We start from the raw sequence: 27,211 nt of genomic DNA, 5'->3' as shown, positions 1-27,211 counted from the left end.
TTGGGGTCAAATTCATAAAATGTTTTCTAAAACCATAGTGCATAAGTGTAGTACCTATCTTCCTTTTATGAGTTTGATAATTTATTGTTTCAAATGTTGTATTTAGTTCTTTGATCCATTTTGAATTAGCTTTTGTACATGGGGATAAGCTGCAGTCTAGTTTCATTCTTTTGCATATGGTTTTCCAATTTTCCCAGCACTATGTATTAAAGAGGCTTTCTTTACTCCATTGTGTGTTTTTAGCTTTTTTGTAAAAAATATTTGCCATTATACATGTGGTTTTATTTCTGGGCTCTCAATTCTGTTCTGTTCATCTGTGCATCTGTTCTTCTGCCAATAGAATGCTGTTTTAATTATCATAGCTATGTCGTATAGTTTGAAGTCAGGTAGTGTGATATCTCCAGCTTTATTATTTTTTTTCCAGGATTGTTTTGGCTTTTCTGCTTCCATACAAATCTGATTTTTTGTTCAATTTATTTTAAAAATAACATTGGGACTTTGATGAGGATTATATTACATCTGTATAGGCTTTGGGTAATATGTTGATTTTTCCAATCCATGAACAAAGAATGTCTTCATTTCATTGTCTTTTTCAACCTCTTTGATAATGATTTGTATTTTTCAGTATACAGGTCCTTCACATACTGTGTTAAGTTTATTCCTAGGTATTTCATTTTTTTTATTGCAAATGCAAAAGGAATTTTTTTTGCCCCTGAAATTTCACAGTTAATATACAGGGAAGCAGTGGATTTTTGTACATTGATTTTGTATCCTGTAACTTTATTTGTTCATTGTTTCTAATAGCTTTTTGGTTTAGTCTTTAGGATGTTCTATATACAGAATTAAGTCACCTGCAAAAAGTGACACTTTTACTTGTTCATTCCTAATTTGGATGTCTTTTATTTCTTTCTATTGCCTGATTTGTCTGGCTAGGACTACCAGAGCAATATTGCATAAGAGTGGTGAGAGTGAACATTCTGGTCTTGTTCCTGATTGTAGAAGAAAAGCTATCAGTTTTTCACTATTGAGTATTAGATTAGCTGAGAGTTTGTCATACATGGCCTTTATTATGTTGAGTTTCTCTCCTTCTATACCAATTTTGAATGTTTTAATCATAAATATATGTTGTATCTTATCAAATGCTTTTTTTCTGCATTCATTGATAAGGTCATCTGATTTTTATACATTTTCCTTAATTATATCCATTACATCAATCAATTTTCATACTTTGAACCATCCCTGTGCCCCAGGAGTGAATTCCACTCAATCATAATATATTATTTTTTTAAATGTATGGTTGTATTCAATTTCCTAGTGTTTTGTACAGGGTTTTGCATCTGTATTAACAGCAATATTGATCTCTAGTTTTCTTTTTTTGTGTGTGTTATCCTTGCCAAGATTTGTTACCAGGGTATGTTCACCTCATTAAAGGTGTTAGTGAATATTGCCTCTTTTTCAAGTTTTTGAAGAGTTTGAAAATTATAAGTATTAAATCTTCTTTGAATGTTTTGCAGAATTAACTGGTGAAACTATCTAGTCCTAGGCTTTAATTTTCTAAGAGTTTTTTTATGGTTCTTTTCAATTTTCTTGCTGCTGATTAGTCTATTTAGATTTTTCAATTCTCCATGATCCAGTCTGAGAAGTTTATATATTTCTAGAAACATTCATTTCCTCTAGGTTATTGAATTTGGAGGCATATAGTCTTTTCTAGTATTCTAGTATGATCCTTTGTATATCTGTGCTATCCATCGTAACTTCTCTTTCATTTCTGATTTTTGTTTATAAGAGTCTTAGTTCTTTTTTAGGGAGTATAGGCAGGGGTTGGTCGATTTTATTAATATTTTCAAAGAATTGGCTCTTCATTGTATTAATTTTTGTATAGTCTTTTTGTTCTCTATTTAATTAAATTCTTTACCAATTTTTATTATTCCCTTTCTTCTGACTTTGGTTGCTTTTGTTCTTGTTTTCTAGTTCTTTAAGATGTAATATTAGGTTATTTACTTAGGATTTCTCTTGTTTCTTGACATATACTTGTAATGCTATGAAGTTCCCTCTCATACCGCTTTTACTGCACCCCACAAGTTTTGATATGCCATATTGCCATTCTTATTTGTCTCTATGTATCGTTTGATCTCACCTTCTAGTTCTTCTTTGACCCAGTCATTTTTTAGTAGTATGCTATTTAATTTCCAAATATTTGTGTTTTTGCTTCCTTTTTTATAGTTGATTTCTAATTTCAAAGCATTGTTGTCAGAGAATATGCTTGTTATAATTTCAAAATTCGTGAATTTGTTGAGGCTAGTTTTGTGACCCAATATATTTTCTTTGTCCTTGAGAATGGTCCATGTGTTCTGGAGAAGAATGTATAATTTCATGTTTTGGGATGAATTGCTCTGTAAATGTCAACTATATCTCTTTGGTTAAATGTGTCATTTAAGACCAATATTTCTTTATCAATTTTCTGTTTGGGTAAACTATTTGGAGCTGTCAATGGGGTATCAAGTTCCCTTACTATGATTATGTTTTTTGTCATTTTCTCCCTTTAGTTCTGTTAGTACTTGCTTTATATACTTTTGTGCACCCTGCATGCAGATATAGATAGATAGATAGATAGATAGATAGATAGATAGATAGATAGATAGATAGATAGAGATAGAGAGATAGTTAGATGATAGATGTATATCTCCATGTAGATATATATATAAAGAGAGAGATGTTATATATTCCCGATTTAGTGTCCCATTTATCATTATAAATTGTTCATCATTTTCTCTTGTTACCTTTGTTATCATGTGTTATATTTTGTCATATGTTAAGTATGGCTACACCTGCTTTTCTGTGGATGTTATTTGCTTAGAGAATCATTTTCCACCCTTTCACTTAGCATCTCCCTTTTCCTTTGCACACTTTGCACACTTAGGTGTGTCTCCTGAAGGCAACAAATAGTTGGGTTTTATTTTTATTTCTTAAATACACAGCTTTATGTTCTGAAGGTATAAAGTCCTGAGGGTACTTTTGCTCTTCAAATAAATTACAAATTCTATATAATTCAGTCTGTCAATAGCCTGACAGCCACTAACATATTGATTTATCTTTAGTATGGCTAAAGGGTAGCATTCAATGCTCATTGGACTTTTACTTGCTTCTGTACTTCATTTAATGTGATTCCTGATGTCCAAGATGCTTTTCAACCCCCCTTTTCCATCTTGCTCTACAATTTGTTTTTTTTACCAGAGTTTTTAGATCTCAGATGTCATCTGGCAAATCCTTACTTATTCAGTTAAGAGTTCTAACAGGTAAACTGCTTATGAAGCATTCAATCTACAAAGCCTTTCAAAGTTTGTTACAGTCTTTTTTAGCATGGATTAGAGATTTGCTACTCACAGAAATCTAATAATGTATTATTGGTTTTTGTTAATAACATGATCATACTAATTATAAATTTTATAATGTTACAATTGAATATGACACACAACATGAATGACTATGCTGCATAGAGAATGACAGTTGAAATACAATAACATATAACTATTTCAAATTTATATGATAAGTTTGAGATTGAGGTTATTTGAATTTCCATTTGTTTATCATAAAGATAACTAAATTGTATAATATGTTTTCAAGTGTCCCATATATGTCTATTTTCTTTATAATATTTCTATCTCCAGTCACCTAATATACAGTATTATTTGATTTTGTGGCATTATTTACACTTGTAAGTATACTGTTGCCAAAAACACTGTCAATACATATGATTGACACAAAAACAAACCTTGGTAACTTCTTGAAAATATTTTTGCCGTGTAATTCAAATCTGTAACTAAAAGCTGTATTCCAAGATTAAATTACAAGTAACAATATGTAGAGTACAGAAATAATGTTATTTAAAAATACTATGATAATAAATAAATAATGTATAAATCTCATTGGAATTTAGAGTGATCTATATACAAGCCTTTTTTAATAAATCCTAGAAATACAAATCTCAACCAGAACTTTTTTAAATGTTATTTCTAGTTAAGTCCAGTACAACCTGAATCCTTAATTTAAAAGCTAAAATAAACAATACTTAGAAGTGTAAACCTATACAAACATACATACATTTTCTGACATGTTTGTAAATACAAATAAGTCATTTGTTTCATGATGATTAGAAACAGTGCCTAAGCACTCTATATAAATCCCTGTAATTAGTGTTATTTGTGCAAAGCTAAACTTAAGTTTTATAATACACATGTTTTTCTGGAGGAGCATTTCTTTGATCACATATTTATTCTTCCTATCCTCATAGCACAGATTTTAAGTTCTGCTAAAAGATTAAACTTGAAGACCCTACCCACACCACAGAATGTAAGCAGGAACTTACTTGTTATGTTCACTACTAAATGCCTAACAGAATTGTTCATGTAATGAGCTCATTAAATATTTGTGTAACAAATAGTGTTGATTAAAAATAAAGATATTACATTGGCTAGTGTGGTTCAGTTGGTGACAGTGTTGTCTCGTTAACTAGAAGGTTGTGGGTTCAATTTCCAGTCAGGGTACATGCCTAGGTTACAGGTCCCATTCTTAGTTCAGGTATGTAAAGGAGACAACTGACCAACTATTTCTCTCTCACATCGATGTTTTTTCCTCTCCTTCCCACTCTCTCTAAAAAAAGCAATGAAAAATGTCCTCGAACGAGGATAAAAAAATAAAAATAAAACTACTTAGTTTTTCTCTTTAGTTTTATTCAACATCCTGAGTTAATACTGTATACACATCTTTCTATCTATCTCAACAGTATGACTCATAGAATATCAGGCCTTAGAGAGACCCCGGAAAAAATGAAGAGGTCAGGACATAGGCTTTGTAACAGGAGGGAGGATCACTTGGATTGTCCTCTCAGACTCCACATAAGCATTCAGTCTGGCAAAATGGGCTATTTGACACCTGTCCCTCCATCTTCCTGGCTAACTCCTTGAAAACTTATGTCCAGCATTTTTTTTCCACAGCTCTAAAGTAAATATTTAAAACTTTAATATACTGTAATTCATTTCAGCAAAACTAATCAATAAGTGCTGTGATATAAAATGTTTTCTGGTTCAGCTAAATTGATCAATATTAGAAATTAGGAGAGCACAGTTTCTATAACAGAATGGAACAAACAGAATTAATATTTCATCTGTATTATATTTAATGGGACCAAGACAAAAAATGGCTTTACTAAGACAAGCATCTGTCCTGTAGATTTACACGCTCACTTTGCTTCTGAGACAGACTTGATTCACAGAAAGAGGCAACTGGCTAATAATTTAGGGTTTAGGGTTTGTACCATAGCAAAGACGTGGTACAAATTATTCAATCTTTTACACTTTATATTCAGGACAGAAATAACATTTATTTCCTCTATCTCCCATTGGACATGAAGTTCTTTCAATTATTGAATTCCTTTGTTAGTTATGTAATTCCTCAGAGCCTTATTACTTCATGGGATGACTAATTATTGCATAAATGTCAATTATTTGAGAACAAATTTGTAAAATTTGTGCAAGCTTAGACAAAATAACAATTGAAGTAGTGCTTTTCAATTTCAACTGAAAGAATAAACAGGAGAAAATACTTAAGAAAAAATTTGAAAAGGATCATGAGAGGGAAGGGTTCCATACTTTATCTTTTTTTAATCTAGAAATATTGACAACGAGTAGATAATCTTAGAAACGATCCTAGATGTATATGCAGCCGTGCATTTGTGTGTGGGTGTGTGTGTGTGTTCATGTACACAGAGTAGAGAAATTTGCAAACCAATGTTAAAAGCAGTTTTGATTTTCATAAGAAAATTAGCTTAATTTAAAAATAAAATCAGACTCTTGTTTTATACTTATTATAATGAATTCCGGATGTATTATAAAGAGCTAAGCAACTACAATAAAAAGGTGTAGATAACTAAATTTAAGATAAGAAAGAATTTAATATGTGTAAGAGTAAAGAAGAAATTCCTGGATTGATTTCTTGGACAGTAACATAAAACATTGAAAATACTGAAAACCATCATTCAGAATAAAGTAGAAAATAAAAGTATAGGTTATCTTCCATCCCAATATTAATAAACTATGTTTGGATGTCATTTGTAGCTTACATATACACATATACATATATGTGTATCGATATTCATATCTACATATATCTATCCACCTGCACTTAGTCATGTTTACGATTATTTTTAAAATGTTAAATTGCTGAAAATAATTTCAAATTATAAAAGTTCCTTGAAAGAAATTTGGTCAAAATGATGAAAAATGTGTTTTTTTATTAACATATATACTTTTGCTATAATAATTCCATTTCTGGAATGACACTTGAGATTCTAATTAAACATTTATATAAAATCTATATTATAAAACTTTAAATAGTATGAACTATAAATGACACTATAATAGTTCATAACAAGTTTTATTGCTATGATAGGCTCTGATGCAATCACAGTAAAATATTTTTGAAGTCCATTGATATGAACAGTTTAACAATAGATATAATTAAATGAAAAAAATATAAAACCTGTTCATGGTAAATCAGTTAAATGCATATGTTTAGCTTAAATGTAAACTGTTTTGTATAAAAACTCAAAATTAAATGATGTAAGAGAAGAATTTGTACACATCTAACTGATCAGCATCTAGGCAGCTCTCCAAATCAGAGACATTAATCTGGACTCTAAAATAGGGCTAGCATATAAATTCATGTCCATACTCATTTGTTCTTTATTATGTTCTGTATAATCTAATCCATCATTACTCTGCTCGTTAAACTTGAAGAAGGCATATTACAAGATGTTAGTTTAGCCTCAGTAAACAAGGGAGAACTTTGGCTTTTCATATAATCACATAGGTGTATCCACATTTCATTCTCTGAAGTTTCCTTGCCATCTGATCTATTTCTTAATTGACTAAATTTCAATTTATAAACTCTTTCAAACCTTACCTCAGGAAATTGTTAAGAGTAATCATCACACTTATATGTTAACTATTTTATAACTTAATGAGGAACATGTTTTTCAATGGAAAAATATCTGGCAACTCACAAGAAACTGTCAGATTATTTATATATGTCAGATTGTTTATATAAAGTGGTTACTTTATTACTAACACCTACATTTTACATGTTCCTTAAAAGAGTAGTATTTCTATCTGTGTGAGTGTAGCGGTGCCTTTTGTTCACTATTTTCCTGCAGCATAAAACTGTATACCCACCCCTCCCTCTCCTGACTGCCCTTTGTTCTTAGCAAAGGCCCCATATGAAAACCCCTTTAGTACTCCAGGGTCACTATCTATTAAGGTAAATACAGACAAAAAGGTACTGTCATCCTATAAAACCTTTCAGTTTCTGAAAGCTAAAATTTAATTCCCTGTGAAAATTCAAATATAACTCAATAAGAGAACAGTTTCTCTATGTAGTTGATAGGATTATGACAAAAGGGTGGAAGAATTGATTTTCAACTGAAGTGAGAAATTAAGTTAACCTTAACCTTCACTCAGATATACATGCTGGTGTACCAGAAAAGATGGTGTAGCTTCTTTCTAGTTATCAAAAAATTCAGCCTACCAACATCCATTGTTAAGACACAGAGGGCAAAATAGTTGTGTTTAAGAGAATTGTGATCCTATAATACTGTGGATATGAATTGATTTGCTATTCAATATATTCAGACTAATTATAAATAATAATATGCAGATGATTTAAGTGACGTGTACCAAATGGAGATTTTTTTAAATATTAATGGTAAACATATTTACACAGGGGAACCCAAAAAATTTGGAATTCATTTTTTTTAAATTGTGTATTTATCCATACACACTTAAACTTTAGTCACCTTCAAAGTATTCTCTATGTGATACAATACAACTATTAAAACTTTTTTCCACTGCTCAAAACAGTTTTTGAATTCATCAATTTTAATGCCTTTTAGTGTTTCTGATGTTCTTTTTTTGTTTGTTTGTTTCACGTCTCCCACTTCGGAAAAACATTTCCCTATGAAGAGACTTTTCATCTGGGAAACAACAAAAAAAAGTCCCTGGAGGTGAGAGCAGGTGAATTAGGGAGGGTGAGGAATGGGGGCCATGACATTTTGAGTAAAAAACTGCTTCACGCTCAGAGCAGTGTGGGCAGGCGCACTCATAAATCGTCCATCATGAAATGGGCAAACACAGTGAAAGTCTCCAATAAAATTCACTAAAGTCAACAACGCCAGCTGGTATACTGATTACAGATGGACTCCTAGAACACTCACCCTATCAGGGAAGCTTATACTACAAGGGGCCTATCCTCCAGAAATAATTCCAGTTTTTTTTGGGGGGGGTTCCCTCCTCATATAATGCTCTATCTATTAATTAATTAGATGACTTATTTAAAACTATACTTTTAAAAATTACACTATTTGAAATATGGACATCCATTTTCGGCATTATGTTTACTATGTCCAATTACAGAACAACTGAATGGAACACTTTTTGAGGCACTGCTGGTCTCAAAGGGTAGGAGTTCTCTGAAGATACAGTCATTTTCTCTCTACTGCCCTTTCTCACCAAGCAAGCTGGAAAGAGTGGCTGAGAAATGAAGGATAGGCTTTCCAAGGAATGACCAAAGCACTTCTGAGGAAGAAGTGCTCCTTAATCTGCAAAGGAATTCATTTTTATTCTTGCAAAGTTGTGACCCGGCAGGGTATCAAGACTTCCTATAAATCTGTAGTGATTACAGCTTGTTGTACTTGGAAAGAGATAACTATATTGACCAACAGAGCAGAATAGAGCCCAGAGAGTTACCAATCCATGAATGCAACTGTAATATGTGACATAATTTGTACTGCAGCTACATGGACAAAGGGGAACTATTCACAAACTGAGTCTGGAACAAGTGGTTACCCATGCATTTAGACTAAAACTACAGTCTTATTTCCCACCATATGCAAACTATCAATTAAAGAAGGATTAAAGTCTTAGTTTTCAAAAGCAAAATGCTAAAGGAAGCATTTTAGGAAAATATCTTTCTAACAACTGAAATTTCTATACCAAGACACAAAATAGCATGAATCTTTTTTTTTTTTAAAAAACATACATTTGGCTATATTAAAATAAAGAGTGTGTGCTCATCTCAAGAAACCATGAAGAAATTGGAAAGACAAATTGGGAGAAAATATTTGTCATACAATTGTTTTGTGGGACTTCTTATTTGGTATATTAAAAATTCCTATTATACATGTTGTTAATAAAACTACAACAAATCACTATATCCTTTTAAACATTATGCATTTGTGACCAATAATTATTATTTTTATGTGTCACAGTGAGAATAAGATAGTATACCAAACATTGCATATATCTCTAAAAGCTGAACACTTAAAAGTGATATTTTCAATTTGTTTAGCCATTGTTTCCATAGCTTCTTGAGATAAGCAACATGCTGCACCTCTTCTCAAGTAGTGCTGATGGGGAAATGGCTCAATTATGGCTGTAGTTGCTCCCTTTTTGGAAGCCTGGGAAGGACTTAGCTTTGGAACTCAGGGAGGGCTCACTTCCCCATAGGGTTGAGAGAATCCACCTATCTTGACCTTGTTTTAGGCTCATGCTTTTTTGAACTGAACATGTCTACTTGAATGCTGTGATATTCATTAAATGACTTGTCTAGATGATGTGAGGTCAATATTATGTCTAACAATAAAATTGAATATGGCAACATCTGACTTACAAAGTTTACAACTTTAAGTATGAGCATCACTCTAACATCAGCAACTCGGAGTGATTATGTATTTCTAAAATAATTTTCAATTATGTAAATCAGTAACAGAGTCATTTTACCACAATATGCATATTCTGCTTTATACTTAATGTTCAAGAATTATTATTAAAAATACAAAATAGCCTTTCTATTTCCAAATTTCATATACTTAAGTCTTCATTTCTATTTACATATTGTATATTGGTAACTTGTTTAGTATATAAAAGGAAATAGCATAAGTTGATCAACACAAATAAAATTCTTAGTCATTTAACATCCTGAAAAAACTTGTAGATAAATAGGTATGTTGATGCCATACTAATGTACATTCAATTTATCTATGTTATTTTCATACTTTGATAAATAAAAAATTATTTCTGAAGGTTGTGAACTGTTCAAATGCAGGATAAAGAAAATAGCATAACATAGAAAAATCAACATGGGTAAATAAATAGTATTAAATATGAGAAATTTACTTTCGGTAATTGTTCAACTAATATTCATTACTCTTACCATCCTGTAGTTTACAATATACCAGTATATTAACAGAAAAGTTTGAACCCCATGATCTATCTCTAGAGCTCTCTCATGAAAATGCCTTAATTTTTTTTGTTCCTATCCTGGGCCTTTTGAACGCTGCTTAAACAATCCATTCAACCCCTAATGAAATTTCTGACTCACTATTAATGTGGTACTTCATGTAGTACTTAATGCTTTTTTCCCCTCAATCCATTATTTTATTCAAGTGCAATCCTGCCTTTTCAATGTCTTTATGTGGCCCTTGCTTTCAGGGTGGCATATAAGGAAAACCACTCACAAATTAAACCTTGTGAACGAAACCCTGGAGTGTCACATAATACATTTGGTCTCTAACATTAGTGATATAATACCTTAAAAAACTCATTTATATTGTATGTCTTTCAGACAGAAAATCCCACACAAACTATCTATGCTTCCAGAAAAGCAATATTTGGAAATTTATTAATTCATGTCTGAATTTTATTTAGATATTCCACTTGAAATAAATTAAATTCTAAATATAATCATACATAATGTTACAAAGTAATACTTATTTCTATAAATCAATGGTTACTTTGATAAAATATATTCAACATTAATTATTCTTAAAATAACTTTTAGAGTGGTGTGGGGAAATGGACAAAACTGTACTTAAACAACAATAAAATAATGAAAAATAACTTTTAAAATTTAATTGTCATAATATACGAATAAAGACAAAAGAAAGTTAATACATTTAAAATATTTATTAGATACTAATTTGCTTGGGTTTGTACACTTTACTTGCTTTTATTTGCCAAGTATAAATCAAAGGCCTTATTAAAAATCCAAAAAGGAATGTTGATGCATTAATGAGGTATTCATCAAAAAGAGTCATCACAAAATATGTTAATTGATACCCTGATATAAAGCATAGAGATACTACAGTATAATCGCTGTTAATATTACAAAAGGCCAACAAGAAACATGTCTGGTTGTTTGTGTGTTGCTTAAGAAACTAGATGCCAAGTCTAGTTATTGACATAGTACATGCCAGACACCATTCTAATTGTTTACAGGAATCCTAAACGTTTACAACTCACAGCAATCCTAAGAAGTGTAAATATAATGCTCATTTGTCAGATGATGAAACCAAGGTACACAGAATTTAAAACTTGCCCAAAGCCATACAGTTACTAAGTAACAAAGCTGGAAATCAAACCCAGAGATTTATATCTTAATTGTCTATACTTAACCTTTTATGGCAAACTGAAGTCACTTTACTGTTCATTATTTGTCCAGATAATTTCCTTAGCACAAAATTTCTATTGTCATGTCAATATGTTAGGTAACTAAAGTGAAAAAAATTTTAATTGTTCCACAGAAATTAAATTTATCCCAAAGGTTGTATAGTGTGAAACATCCTATATTTCTTTATTTTCACATAAATGTACATAATCAAAAGATGCTAATTATTATGAATAAATTTAATTGGCTATAAATCAATTTAAATTATATCATTCCACTATCTCTACTTGCCTATGTTATTAAACATGACAAGGATAATTCTCTTGCCTGTAAAACCGAAGGGTGATAGCCTATACTAAAATGAAAAATTATGGTCCTTAGGTTTTATTCAATATTCTCACCTACATTTATTTTTTCAAATTGTGTGATAATCATGAAAACCAGTGTATTTGACAACATTCCTACACCATATATTATTGAAAATAATACAATATTGCTATCATTCTATACATGGACAATAGGGATATAGAATACCAAGAAGAGAAATATCTTCTTTATGTAAAACAAAGGAAACCTGATCTATAGGTAGACAGATGGGTAGATGAAACATAGTGACTAATATGTCCATGGTATGCTACTAAGAACTTGGCCAAAGTCAATCCAATATTTTTTAAGGAATTACATAAGAAGGTAAAGTAATAAAAGAAATCTGGTAATCATAATACTGATTTTCATGCCCATAGTAGGTGATCTAATAAACATCTATCGATGTAAATTGAATTCAAACAAAAAAAATGGTGTATTAAAGCAATGTTTCTGAATAATTTCCACAATATTTTCTTAACACAGAACAATAAACACTCTATAAGAATTGGAATTAAGCTTTAAGTTTCCCATTTTATGCAAAAACCTATATTCTGGGGTCATATTCACTTTTATTGAAAAATGTGCACATTTTATCCTGATGATTGGCATACATTTGGGACATGATCTTGTATGCTCCACATTACATATACCTCAAATTGGGAAATGAATTTATCAGCAGTAAAGAACTTGTTCTCCATTTATGGTTACAGATCTTTCTATTGATATCTATCTTCAAATTTTTATCAGTAATTAGGATGATTGCAGTTGCTCTTTCAAATCACTTAAAATAGACTTTCTTGAATTTAAGGGAAAAAAATCTCTAACTCTTTGATCTTAAGGAAAAAAATTTACTCAAGAATAAATAACAACATTTGTCAAGTTCTATTTCATGTACAGGAGATACAGCATTGAACAAAACAGACCAACAAATCTTGCTGTCATGAAGCTTATATTTTAGAGAAACGAGAAAGACCTTGTGTGCGTGTGCATTTGTGTGTGTGTGTAAAACATAGAATTAGGTAGATGGTCATAAGTGCAATAGAATATAAAGCTGGTTAAGGAGAACAGGTGATGTTAAAATGCGTCAAGAGGGTTGTCCTGAAAAGGCTGACAGTATAATTTGAACAAGGCTCTGAGACATTTGGTGCAATAGATATCCAAATGGATAACAAAACATTAAGGGAACAAACAGCAAGTACAAAGTGCCTAATGAAGGAACAGCTGAGCTGTGCTCTTGGCACAGCAGAGAGACCAGGGTGTGAGCTGAGCCCAGGGAGGCAGCAGGAGGCCTAACTGGAGATGAGGTCAGAAATAGTCAGATAATGTATTGTCTCATAGGTCATTGCAAGGAATTTGGTTTTCTTTAAGTGAAATGGGAACCTTTGGAGAGCTTGAATCATGGTATTACATGTTCTGACTTATATTTTATCAGATAAACGCTGGCCGCAATGTTGAAAATAAACTGAAGACAGGAAAGGGTTGAAATAGGGTAACCACTTAGGAAACTAAAGAACTACTCCAGGTTAATGATGATAATTTACAAGTTAGACCATAGAGTTAGAAGTTAGAGGATGGTTTTTGGACTTCTCTTCAACATAAATAATAGTTTGAGAAATATAGGGTGGGGCAAAAATAGGTTTACAGTTGTAACTATGCAGAGGAGTTTATTCTTATATTGCTATTTATTAATTGTTGTGTTATTTTCTATAAGAACAACTGTAAACCTACTTTTGCCCCACCCTGTAACTTTTTTTTTTCAAAACACAAAATTCTCATCATTCACACAAGTATTTGTGGTACGCCATTAGAAATTTACCATAAGTAATGCATTTTAGTAATTAGATGAAAATCTTTGAAAAGGAAATTCCTCAAATGTATATATTCATTTTTGCAGTGGAATTATCCTTACTTTTGTTTAATTTTACTTAAAATTATTCTGTAATATGATTAAAACTAATTTTTTTTTTAGCCTTTCAGTGGTCAACCCTTATCCATTTTTATACTTTTGTTTTGCTCACCATTAGCTGGTAGTTCTTGGCTTGTAATTGTAATCTCTTCCCTAAGGGAATTTACAAGGTTTTCTAAGATAATTTATGATATGTCTTTAAATACATGTTCACATAATATAATGAAATAGATTGGAAAGATACTTTCTAAACACACAAAACACAATCTTTACCTTTACACCTCAGCGAACCCTACTAACTGGTGGACAATCTGTTCATTAAGGTCATCGTCCTGATTTATATTGACTCTGAGAGACTATGCAGAAATTCTCATGGCTGGTTAATATAGCTGAAATTAACAGATTGACTCTGCCTTGCCCTATTCATTTTCCATGAAGAGATTCAGCTAAAAGGTGCATAGCTTATGATTCTTCATTTCACAGGGATGAAAGGTAGATCATCACCTAAATTTGATGCAATTTATCCTCACTTTAACTCACTGGAAATAATTAGTTCATTTTCTTCTTCATAATAACTGTAAGTCTATAACCATTTAAACTATTTCAATAAAAATAATCCAAAAATATCCATGGCAATTATACACATATTGTAAGCAATGAAGGTGGGGGCAAATTTTCCCACAAGCATTCATAGTGCTAAGAGGCTCTCTGCCAGCACCAAATCCTTTTGGACAATTTCCATTCTTCATTCATACTTTCATATCCCTGAACATAAAGCATGCTTAGTACAGCAAATGACTTGTGAAGAAAAATTTCTGTATTTAAATCAAGAGCTGATTTATTTTTAACTGGTTCATGGTATACATAATTTGATCAGAAAGCTACATTTAAAGGCCAGTGCCTACCCTGCTAAGACCACAGTGCAGGAGAGAAGATAAGCCTGATCCTGGTATGAAGGTCATGAGGGCGAGTTGCAAATGCCCTTCTGACAGAGACAGAGTTGCACTCCAGTTCTCCCTTTGAAGTGAAGTGTAACTACGTGATTTGCTTTGGCTGATGAAACATGGGTAGGAGTGATGTGAGTTTCTCCTTCTCAGTAGCTTGAGAACTTCTGCTTCAGCACTCACTCCCTCCACTGGGATAAGCGAAGAAGCATGAACACACATGCTGAATCGGGGTCTCAGGAGCCTGGGTCCCTGAATGGCCAAAATAAGCAAATTTGTCTTCCAACCCATGTTGAGCAATTTGACTTTAACAACAAATAAACCTCCACTGAGTTAAGCCACTGAGATTTGGGGAGTTGTTAATAGATTCAGCAGTTGTACAGTAGTAACTGTACAGACACAGCAAGTAACTTTATCATCTATAAAAGGAAGCAGGTAGAAACAGGACTAGAGAAAGTACTTACATTCATATGTGAATATATTCTTAATTGCCCAAAAGACAAGACACTATGAGACCGAGGGAAGTTCTAGATAATTGTGGGTTTTATCTGATGAAAGTTTATACTATATTTATTAGCATATCTCCATCTATCCATATTTCTAGGGAATATGCTGAAATATAAAATGATTGGAAGTTGATTACAGCTATCTTTAAAGTCTTATAGATAAAAGCATATTTTTTAATGTGTGAAATATGATATGTAATAAGGTTTACCCTTGAGAAAATAAGTAAGAGGTTTTGGTCAAAGTATATTAGTAATTTCCAGAAAGCATTTTTCCCAACACGAAACTACTACTTTACTACTATAGCTCTAGCAATAAGTACAGAACAAAGCTTTTTACAGTGCTTCCTACATGTGACACCCTGTTCTAAGTACTTTACCTGTGTTAAGTGTTTAATCCTAACAAATGGTATCCTACATGTCGGTTACTATTGTTATGCCAATTTAAGAAATTTTAGGAAACTGAGGCATAAACAGTTTAAGTAGTTTTCTAGTGTTATACAGGTAGTAATTGGCAGAACTGAGATTTAAACCCAAGCATTTTAGATCCAGAGTCAGTGCTTTTAAAAACTATAATCTACTGCTGCTCAGTAAGGATTAGCAGTTAATTTCTTTCAATGCATTAAATAAATAACCAGTTCTTATATGAAATCCAGGGTTTTGCAGAAGATTAAGCTAGACAGAAAGGAATGACAGACTGAATTCTATGTAATCCATGTAGCTAGTCCCTGACTGAGTTTGTCTGTATTTGTCAAGAAATCAGGATGACAGACATGGATCAGACATCATGGGTTCCATGTAATATTTCAGCAGCAACCAGGGTGCTCCCAAGAGCAGAATCAGACAAGGCCCTGGGTTCCACACCCCTAAGGAGTGAGAACAACTAATTTAGATAACCAAAGTCTTTAATTTGCTAATTAAAAGAAAGGCTGTGATTCCTGCCAGGTTAAAAACAAGTTGTGATATTCTGCCAAACATCTGAGAAACAGGAGCAACTTTAAAAGGACTGTCTGGTTCTAAGTCCAAACTGTCTAAATAACTTTCTATTCGCTGGGTGTGTGAATTTTAGCAAATTATTTAACCTCTTAAACCACTAATTCTTCAAGATATTAATAATGCTACCTCAGGATCAATGCAGAATTAATTGAGGTAATATTTTCAAAGCATCTGGAACATTTCCAGATATTTTTCTAGCTATGATGGGTTTTATAAGGGCATGGTTTAAAAGTTCTTGAGAATGCAGCTGTGTTTTAAATGCTTATTCTAATATATACCACTAATTTATATATTTAGGTTGCTTTATGCATTTTATTTGCCCCGTAACTTCCATTTGCCATATATGTTTAATTTCTTCTTGACTTTCTGAATGCATGTTGAAGTATTACATCTGCCCTACCCTTAGAACCTTCACAGAAAAAGTTACTGTTTGTTAATATAGAATTTCATTTGTATTGACTTGTATCAACATTAAGTTAAATTTTCTAGTTTTTACATCTCAAAGATTAGTGAATCCAAGTTCCACTGGATGCGAATATTGTGCTTAAATTGCTGCATAAAAATATTTAAAATTATTTATATACAATCTTCTGTGTGTAAATTAGGGAATTATGGAACTCAATGAGTAAGTGCACAAAACAGGGTAGCGTGGGAAACTCTGACAATATATGAAGGTGTCTGAAGACTAAGCACACATTTTTAACCTGATGATGTTCTATTTCTTGATTCTTAGCTATATCCATAGTTTATGGCATCTCATCATTGGGCGATAATGTATTTGAGCCACATGCTCACAGCCCTTCCTAGCCACTGGCCTTGAACTGAAGATTGAATCTTAACCCATCTTCTCTTCTGTACAGTCCCATTTCACCGTCCTCTTTCATCCTCAGATATCTGCCCCCTGCTGTCTGGTACTTTCTACGTTCCTTCTACAACTTCACAGGTCAGATGTTTCTCCCTCTTCATAAGATAAGTTATCTGTCTTGGGGAGGGAGCCTTTACATGTAGTAAATATCTCTATGAAAGAGGAAAAACTGAGCTCCCAATTTGTCATCTCTCATTTTTGCTAAAATTGCCACATGCCATAAAAATGGACACAAATCCTTGTTTGTTACCATGTAGTATCATAGCTCAATTTATTTATTTTTTACTTCTACTGACTACTAATGAGTTTTTCCCATGTTCTCCTTAAGCTTCTGGTAGCTTTTCTACATGGAAATCAATAGCTCTTGTAAATAAAATGTACACATAATATGTACACACAATAAAAATATATATGATCTGAACTACAAAGGAGACAAAAACAGTGTTAAAGACAAAAGAAATCCAAAGTTCGTCAGTTGTATAAGCGGGTAAAACACAAGTACTCTGAGACAAGAAGTTAGCATATGCCAAATATAAAGCAATGTAATTATGAACAAATATTGACCAATACAAAGAAATAATTCAAAATCTACAATAAAACTCATAAATAAAGCTCATAAAGCTGAATTATCTTGTCTCTAATGGTACACTGGAAGCTATGACTTTGGATAATTAAAGAAAACACTAAGGATTTCATTCTTTTGACAGAAGAAAATATATGGGGGTGGGGGGTGTATGTGTGCATGTCTGAGTCTGAATTCTGGCTCCACTTTCTGAATTACCAGTAACCCAAATCCACTTCATCTTAGGAATTATGAAAATTAAGTCAACCTGCTCTTTTTGATAAGTCAGAGGACAACATAGAAAACATCTTATCTTTTAAATCTATTTATCAAAATGTAAATTCGTATAAAAGAAAAAACTTTTAGATGTATACTTCAGGATTAAAAACACTAATAATTGTGTATTTGAATATTCTGTAACAAAAAATTAAAAGATTTATTTATTATATTTTTCAATCCTCCCTTGAGGATATGTTTATTGATTTAGAGAAAGAGGAAGGGAAAAAGAGAGGGAGAAACATCACCATGAGAGAGAAATATTGATTGGTTGCCTTCTGTACACATTCCAACTAGGGATCAAACCCAAAGCCTTCTGATGTACAGTAAAACACTCCAAAAAACTGAGCCACCCATCCAGAGCAAAAAATTAAAAGATGTAATATATACATTATTTTAATTTATTCATTAACATGCTACTTTTTACAATTATACAATATTCAGCCAAATTGTGATATTCTAAAAATCATGCCAAATATTTTCCCACTTTAAAATTATAAGGTTGCTATTATAAGAATACATTATTATTTTAATAATATTTTTGACAATGATAAAAATAATATCTCTGAGTGAGAAGATGCAAATTCTCATAATATAAAGTTTCCTTATAATTATTTAATTTAAATATAACTAAATATTCTCAATTTTAGAAATTAAGAATTCTCAATTGTTCATTAACTTCATTGATATAATTGGTATCTTAATGATGTGTCATACCCTCAGGAAAATAGAATCAAAACAATTCCAAAGCTATCCTGAGTAGATTAGATTAATTATTTATACTTCCACATTATGATAAACCAATATAATTCACAGTTGGGCTATGAAAGAGATTGAGATTTTTATATCCTTTTTATTAATTGTGTTGTTAATTGTGGAAAGTATCTTATTTGCATAATTTGTTAAATACAAAAGATGTGGCCTATTACAATAGCGATATGTTGATAATGTTGCTACAATAAAAACTGAACTTCACCATATACATGATAAAAAATGTCACAAAGTGATATATTCAGAATGTATATTTATATATTTATGAATTTGAGTTTAAAACAAAGAGTGAGTTCAGAATGTATAAATATACAATTGCATTTTGTGGATACAATTGCATTTTGTGGTAATCATTCACCCAAATGCTTGTTGAAAATTAGTTGACATATTTTCCTAAAGTTAGTTGCAATCATATAATAATATGCCTGATAAGTTTTTTTTTAACTTGAAGACACATTATGAGGTGAAATATATCTAAATTTTAAGTATCAGTTCCAGCTGTTATTTTTTAAAAAGCAAAAAAGACACTACAGTGGATCCAATAGTATGAAAAAGGAGACATAATGAATTTTCTGCCCTCAGGAATATTGTTTAAAATTTATATATATTTTACCCAGAAAGGCTTCTGTATTATGAAGAATAGCATATTGAGAGTTATGACCAAGATGGAGGCAAAAGTAGACACATTTTGTTTCCTCGCATAACCAAAAGAAGGAAACAACCAATTAAAAAAAATAAAAAAACAGAACTGCCAGAAAATCAAACTGTATGGAAGTCCAACAACCAAGGTGTTAAAGAAGAAACATTCATCCAGACTGGTAGGAGGGGTGGAGACGGTCAACCAGGGTGAAGAGGGTGCGTGTCAAGGCAGCAAATGGCAGATTGGGTGGTGCTACATTCACATGGAGATATACTGGGAGGAATAACTAGGGGGGTGAGACAGACCATACAACCCAGGGTGCCAGCGCAGGAAAAATAAACACTCATAGCCTCAGGCTGTAAAAACCTGTAGGGGTTGTGGTGGCAGGAGAAATTGCCAGTCTCTTGAAAGCAGGATGAGAGCTGAGCAACTGACAGTGGCCCTCTCTGACCCCTACCCCACATACAGCACCATCTTGCATCCAAGTGGGTTGCCCTGCACTGGCAATACCTAAGGTTCTGACCCTCACGATGTAACAGGTACACTGAGACAAAGAAATGTGGCCCAAATGGAAGAGCAGATCAAAACTCCAGCAAAAGAATTAAGTGATGAGGAGACAGCCAATATGTCAGATACAGAGCTCAAAACACTGTAATCAGGATGCTCACAGAAGATTGAGTACAGATGCAAAATAAAGGAAGAAGTGAAGGCTACACAAAGTGAAATAAAGAAAAACATTCAGGGAACCAACAGTGAAGGGAAGGGAACTGGGACTCAAATCAACGATTTGGGAAAGAAGGAAGAAATAAACATTTAACCAGAACAGAATGAAGAAACAAGAATTCAAAAAAATGAGGAGACGCTTAGGAACCTCTGGGACAACTTTCAACATTCCAACATCCAAATCATAGGGGTGTCAGAAGGAGAAGAGAAAGAGCAAGAAATTGAAAACGTATTTGAAAAAATAATGAAAGAAAGCGTCCCCAATCTGGCAAAGGAAATAGACATACAAATCCAGAAAGCTTAGGAAGTCCCAAAAAAGTGGGACCCAAAGAGGAATGTGCCAAAACACATCATAATCAAACTGCCAAATAGTAAAGATAAGGAAAGAATCTTAAAATCAGTAAGAGAAAAGAAGAGCCTTACCTACGAAGAGTTCTTATAAAGCTATCAGCTGATTCATCAAAAGAAATCTTACAGGCAAGAAGGGGCTGGAAAGAAGTATTCAAAGTTGAAAAGTAAGGACCTAAATCCAGGATAACTCTATTAAACAAAGCTATCATTTAGAATGGAAGGGCAGATAAAGTGCTTCCCAGGTAAGGTCAAGTTAAAGGAGTTCATCATCCTTTACAACTAAGCCTTTACTATATGAAATATTAAAGGGACTGATCTAAGAAAAAGAAGATCAAAACTATGAACAGTAAAATGACAAGAAACTCACAACTATCAACAACTAAAACTAAAAAAAAAAAAAACCCAAAAAACAAATTAAGTGAACAACTAGAACAGGAACAGAATCACAGAAATGGAGATCCCATGGAGAGTTATCAGGAGGGAGGGGATGGGGGAGAACTGGGAAAAAGATAGAGGGAATAAAAAGCGTAATTGGTAGGCACAAAATAGACAAGGGGAGGTTAAGAACAGTATAGGAAATGGGGAAGCCAAAGAACTCACATGAATCACCCATGGACATGAACTAAGGAAGGGGAATTCTAGAGGGAATGGGGGTACCTAGTGGAGGGGCATAAAGGGGAGAAAAAAGAATGGGACAAGTGTAATATCATAATCAATAAAATATACTTAAAAACATATTGAACATCTTGATTTTAAATGCAATCCTGTATTTTTAGACTTTACAACATCAAGTATCTTAGGTGGCATGGATAAACAGTCAAGCTCTTCACTTTGTACTAACAAGAGAAATGCATAATTCTGTTTAAATGAAAGTGTGTGCACACACACATATGTGTGCAGGCAAACATGCACCCATGCAATATTCAGCACTTAATTGCCTCTAGTTCATCAGGAAATGCAAAAGCTATAATTCCTGCAACTGATTAATTCCCAGTCACTTTCTCTTGTTTTATTTGCAGGCAGCTGATAGTAGAAAAAGTTCTTGTAAACTCTTATCCTAAGCCTAGTCATTTAAACTTATTGACACTAGTTTTATCACCTCTATCAGGATAATGGTATTCATCAATTTCTTATTACAATGATGAATACTATATGTGGTTTTGGTTGTAAAAGGATTTTGAAATTCTACAGCAATACACATTTGTAAGACAGGAATATTTTTTAAATGTTTGAATTTATTTTTACATTACAGAGTTATATTGTGCCAATAGGTGAGCAATTCTAAATAGTCTTAATTACATAACATAATTCCAGTTTATTGTAAGAAACATCACAGAAGGAATAAATTCCACAGAAGTCTGAAGTTGTAAATGTACTTGTTTCCAGAGTTTTATGACCAATAATAGATAAAGAAAAATGTAGTTATTGGTCTTTTAGTTTGATGTTGACTTGTTTAAAAAGTTTATAGAATATGAATTTTATAATCCTATAATCTATATGAAAGATTACTGATAATTTTTGCCTTTTAAAATTGTTTTAAATTTTATGATGAAATTTTTTTCAGTTTGTTTCACAGAGATGGAGCTGACATATTTAATCATATGAACCATGTGCTATTTTGTATCTTTACATACATACTTACATTTACTTAAGAATATAAATTTTCTCCTCAGTCACTGCTTATATTGGCAAAATTGTTTAAATTAATATTAATAATATATTATGAATCAAATTAAGTAATCAGCATCATTCATTCTATTCAAGGAAATAAGAATTGTTTCTTACAACAATTTCAAATTAGAACGTAGCAGCATAAGCAATACTAAAGGTAATGAAAGAACACAGTCTGTTTTATTTGAAAACATGTAAATCCATGTTATGGAGACTGCAAACACACTTAGTATTATTACAAATAAGTGAAACCCTTCAATAGTTCAAATATTTTTATTTTAAATAATGTTATATTAGAACTATGACTAATATTCATTTCATTGTTTTATTTTAAATTTACTTTAAAATTCTATGTCAAACTTCTAGCTTGGCTTTTTAGGACAATTTATTTCCTGCACCTGGTAAGAATTCAATAAGGATATTCACTGCATTTTCAGCGAGTAAGTGATAATCTGATAAGATTTTTTTTACTGAAGTTATAACAAAAAATTGAACAGATATTCAGTATTAAACAAGTATAATCACAAAAAATGTTTTATAAGTATAAGAAGCCCATAGAAAAGCTACTTATAAATTGCTATTAAGGCTGTTTTACATGGCAAACAATCTTATATACAATACCACATAAGCTACACTGAAAATTATTCAAAAACTTTTAGTTCTAATTTTGAATATTATTCAGAAACATCTAGTTTCTTTTTATGTATGATTACATATTAGCATTTTGCATTTATAGATAAAAGTTATCTAGATGGCACCTCCTTAATTAAGGCATAATTTATTATTAGATATTTATAATTATAAACACAGTCTAATTCCTGAATTCTAATATATACTACTTGTTTATATGCAAAAACACTTAAAAGGTAAGTTGTGGAGCTAAATTCACCCAAGAAAAACCCTCTGAAGGGTAATTTTGTAAATAGACTCTGTTATCTCAAGCCCAGACCAGCGCTTGCCTGCCAGGTGCCACTTAATTAAATCTCTGCTTATAAAAGTAAATATTCAACAAATTCCTCAATGCTTCCAAGAAACTGATTCTCATTAAATTACTGCATTGTAGCCACAGACACAACCTGGGAAGTTCATTTTTAACACATTCTCCATGCTGAGTTAAAGGTTTTCTTAGTTGATCATCGAAGTGCTTTGCTCTTACTGTCAGTTATTAGCTGCTACTTGCCCAAAGCCAAACTGCAAAGAAAAATTAATTTTTGTCAAGTTGCTAGAAACTGGAAATCAACCTTTCTTGACTAAAAAGACAAACATAATTGTCAATCACAATTGAATGCGATTGACAATTATGTTCTTGAAAATTTGTTTATAAAATATTTTTAATAGCCTACATTTACCCACTGTCACTTCAAACATGCTCATCATAATTATTCTAAGACATAATAAAATATTTCAAGTATTCATTTACATATGATATAGTTTACGCCATCTTCAAATTCTGTCCTAAAGTTACTATCTTTTGGTACTGTTAAACCTAATTATCTGATTATTCCATGTGTTGCTACTGCCTAGGGTTTTTAAATCAGGCCCATTGTTAATACTAAATTTTAGTTTTTTTAAATATAATTCAATAGAATGGAAATATCTGTGGATGTATCTTTCAATCATAATACATTAATTATAAAAACACATACCATTTTCAAAATAACAGATTAAATGTGAACATTTTTCATTAAGTCATTTAAAAAAGAATCGTCACTATACAAAATGATTATTATGGTAGAAAGAAAAGAGGCATGCTTTGGTAAGTTACTTATATTCTCTGAAATATTGAGACTATTAATGGTAAGTATGTAAAGTGACTAACATGGAGCCTGGTATACAGTAGTCAATCCATTTATTTATTTACAAAATATGTACAAAAATAGTTGTTCCCATATTCTCATAGAGATATTATGAGTCTACCTGAAAGATGTTTCAAAACTGGAAAGTGCTGTACAATTTAATAAAATTATTTCTCTTCAAGTAGTTTAATATAGATCAGTGAATGATAAGAATGCAGGGAGCAATTTTTTTAATGTGTTTTGTCTGGACATAATTTTACCAATAGAGATACTTACATTCTCTGGCAGTCTTTTTATCTCTCTTGCTACCTATATATCTTGCTTCCTCAAAACTCATAATTTCTGAGCATCAAGGAAAATTTCAACTTATCTTAAAATAGTCATTGAATGTAGTTATATCCATTACTTATAATTTTAATGGTGTAAAATTTATTTTAATATCTAAATGTAATTTTTACCACTCCTAAAAATCATGATTTTCATACATCAAAAATGTTACACATAAGAGTTTACAGAAATTGACTGACAAATTTCAAAAAAATTGGTTAACAATTTTAACTGTCTATTGGTAATCTAAGGCAAATGAGAAGGTAAATCTGCTTGTGAAAACAATGGATTTCAAGAGCCTACAATTAAGTTGAAACACCCTGTGATATTAGGACAAAAATAAATTATTTTCATCCACATTACTCCATATGACCAATTATTTTATACAGGGATATTTAATCACTTTATCTTGAAAACTTTGTAGAAGTACTGCATAATAAATCATCACTATGTTGTATCTAACTTCATCAATTTTAGATTGAATACATTTACATGTTACTTAGGAACTGGCCTTAATTAAAACTTTGGAGATCCTGCTAAAAACATTGGTTGAAGACTTCATTGGTTCTATATTTGCAAATTTTCCTAGACTTAGGCAATTTATCTTTGTGACAATTAGATTTTTTGGACAATAGGAAGGCTATAGTAAAAGTGTAGAGAAAACAATGTTATTTAGCAGTTTAAAATAAACTTTGTTTTAAATGTATTTTGTTTAGGAGAAATATATCAAAATTGTTTTTCTAATAGTGCAGTATTATAAATAGGGGGTAAATCCCCATTTTGGGGTCCTTAAAGATCACTAAAACACAGCTGCAGAAATTCCACTTGGAGAGCCATATGAAACTAAAGGATTGATTTTCTTTGCAGATCCTAGAAGAGGTGCTGCACAAGGGACCAAACAGGAGGAGACTCAAGTATGTTCATGGGGGTGTGGGGTCAGAGGTCAAGCAAATGCATAAGAGGACTTCACTATTGTGTTTGAGTATCACCGTCAGGGGAGGGCAAGAAGGAGGAATTTTGACCAGGGCAAGTCTTACCACACTAGTGCCCCTGGTCACCTGGGTGAAGTAGGAGCTCATAGTGTGTTCGTGGGAATGTTGAGACATCAGGAAAACACAAATTTTTAAAATTTTACAATAGAAGTGCCAACATTGTTTCTGTTCAACAAATAACCCTGACCATGATACTAAGCATAGTCCTAGAGAAATATTATCTCTATGTTATGATAAAGAGAATCACGAATGCACAAGTAGAATGAAGGTGTCATAAGACAGATCAGGCTCATTTTTTGCGTGTGTATAAGATGGGTTCAATATGAATCTGTACATTCTTTCATATTTTTGTTCAAATTCTTTTCACTGGATACTCAATATAAAAGAAATAAAACCAAAGTTCATAGGTCGTGTTCTCATGGAAGAACTATGTTTGCAATTCTTGTATTAAGCAGACAGGTTATGTTCACCATATTTTTTCAAAATAAAAGATGAGAGTAACTTTGGTTAGAAGTTGAAACAAATAGGAGAAAACCCAGATGTCCTAGAAAATTGAATTTTTCTAGTCACAGAGATAACTGAAAAATAATTAAAACACATACTAAGAGCCTTACACATGCAGCATAGACTAGCAAGTAGGAAGGCAAAAATGCAGTGGGTAACATATATGGAAGGTTTGCAATCCCATTGTGTATTAGAAAACATTAAAATTTATTGGGAAATAGTGAGGGAAATGTGAGTTGAGCTATATTCACTCCTTTTTACATTTTTATGTGTCTTTAAACTATTTATTTTATTTTATAATTTGTTTATTTAGCATTCTATTCCCTACTGGTATATCACAAAAAAAGTAACATTTGCCTAATAAACGATATTTGAAAGAATGAGTGAATGATTTATTTGTCTTATAAGTCACTCTGGAGTGGATGATCACTTGTTTATAAGTCACTGTGTTATTGTCTTGCCTTAAGAGCATTGTTTGCTTATGAGACACAACATAGTTTGCTTATCTAAACTAGCTAAATGAAATGGGCAACTGGTCAGCTATAAACATGAACGTGTCACTGACTGATCACCTCAGTTCATGGACATAAAGATGCTAGCATTTGGGGGCAGCAGGGGAAATCTGTCCTTCTCAATGAAGAATAAAGTCATTGTGAAGGTCACGATTACCTACATTTTAATTATTAAAGTATTTTGATAGGGAAACCTACAAATTTAAAAAAGTATATTTAATTTGTTCAATAAAATTTATTAAAAGCTAATGAAAATTGTTTTAAAACCTCTAAAACTCCTTCCAGAATTGAGTACACTACTACAGTATTAACAAAAATAATAACGTATTTGCATTCCTACATGCAATCTGTCTCCAAAGTATGAAACATCATATTCAATGTCTTATACTAGTTACTAAGTAAAAGCTAGTAAAAAGTATAAGAGTGGGAAAAGTTTAACTATAAATGATTTATTAAAATATTAGTAACTTGTTCACAATGTTAAATTGTACAAGTGTAATGCACTGTCTTTATATTTCATTACCTTTAGGGCTATCTATCGACTGATTATTTTCTTTTTAGACAATAATGATCATGTCTGAAGACATCTACACTTATAAAACTATTGGTATAAAACTCTAGTCTCTATTGAGCTAGTCTCTGAATAAATATGCTATTTAATTCACATAACCTTAGAGAAGAGAATAAATGAATGAAATTTAAAGGTATTTTCTAATGGCTAACTTAAACTAGCGTATCAATTCTCATTCTTTTCTTATTCAGACCAAACCAAGCTTCATTCTGATACCTGGGTTAAATAACTGGAAGACATCGACAAAATATTCCTCCATAAAGCTTCTGTTAATTATTGATTTGTTATGGGTATGTCTCCAGTTATAAATTAAAGTTGGAGTAACATAATGCAAGCATACCAGCTTTGAAACAAGTACATTGTTTTCAATGTCCTGGTCAAATTATATGAAATGTCAAATCACAGGTTACTTGAGAAAAATAGTGAAGGGCTGACAAAA

Source organism: Pteronotus mesoamericanus, unplaced genomic scaffold, assembly GCF_021234165.1.
Source record: "Pteronotus mesoamericanus isolate MK-2021 breed Mesoamerican mustached bat unplaced genomic scaffold, CSHL_Meso_final contig_82, whole genome shotgun sequence".
Lineage (NCBI taxonomy): Eukaryota > Metazoa > Chordata > Mammalia > Chiroptera > Mormoopidae > Pteronotus > Pteronotus mesoamericanus.
This window is presented reverse-complemented; position numbering follows the sequence as displayed.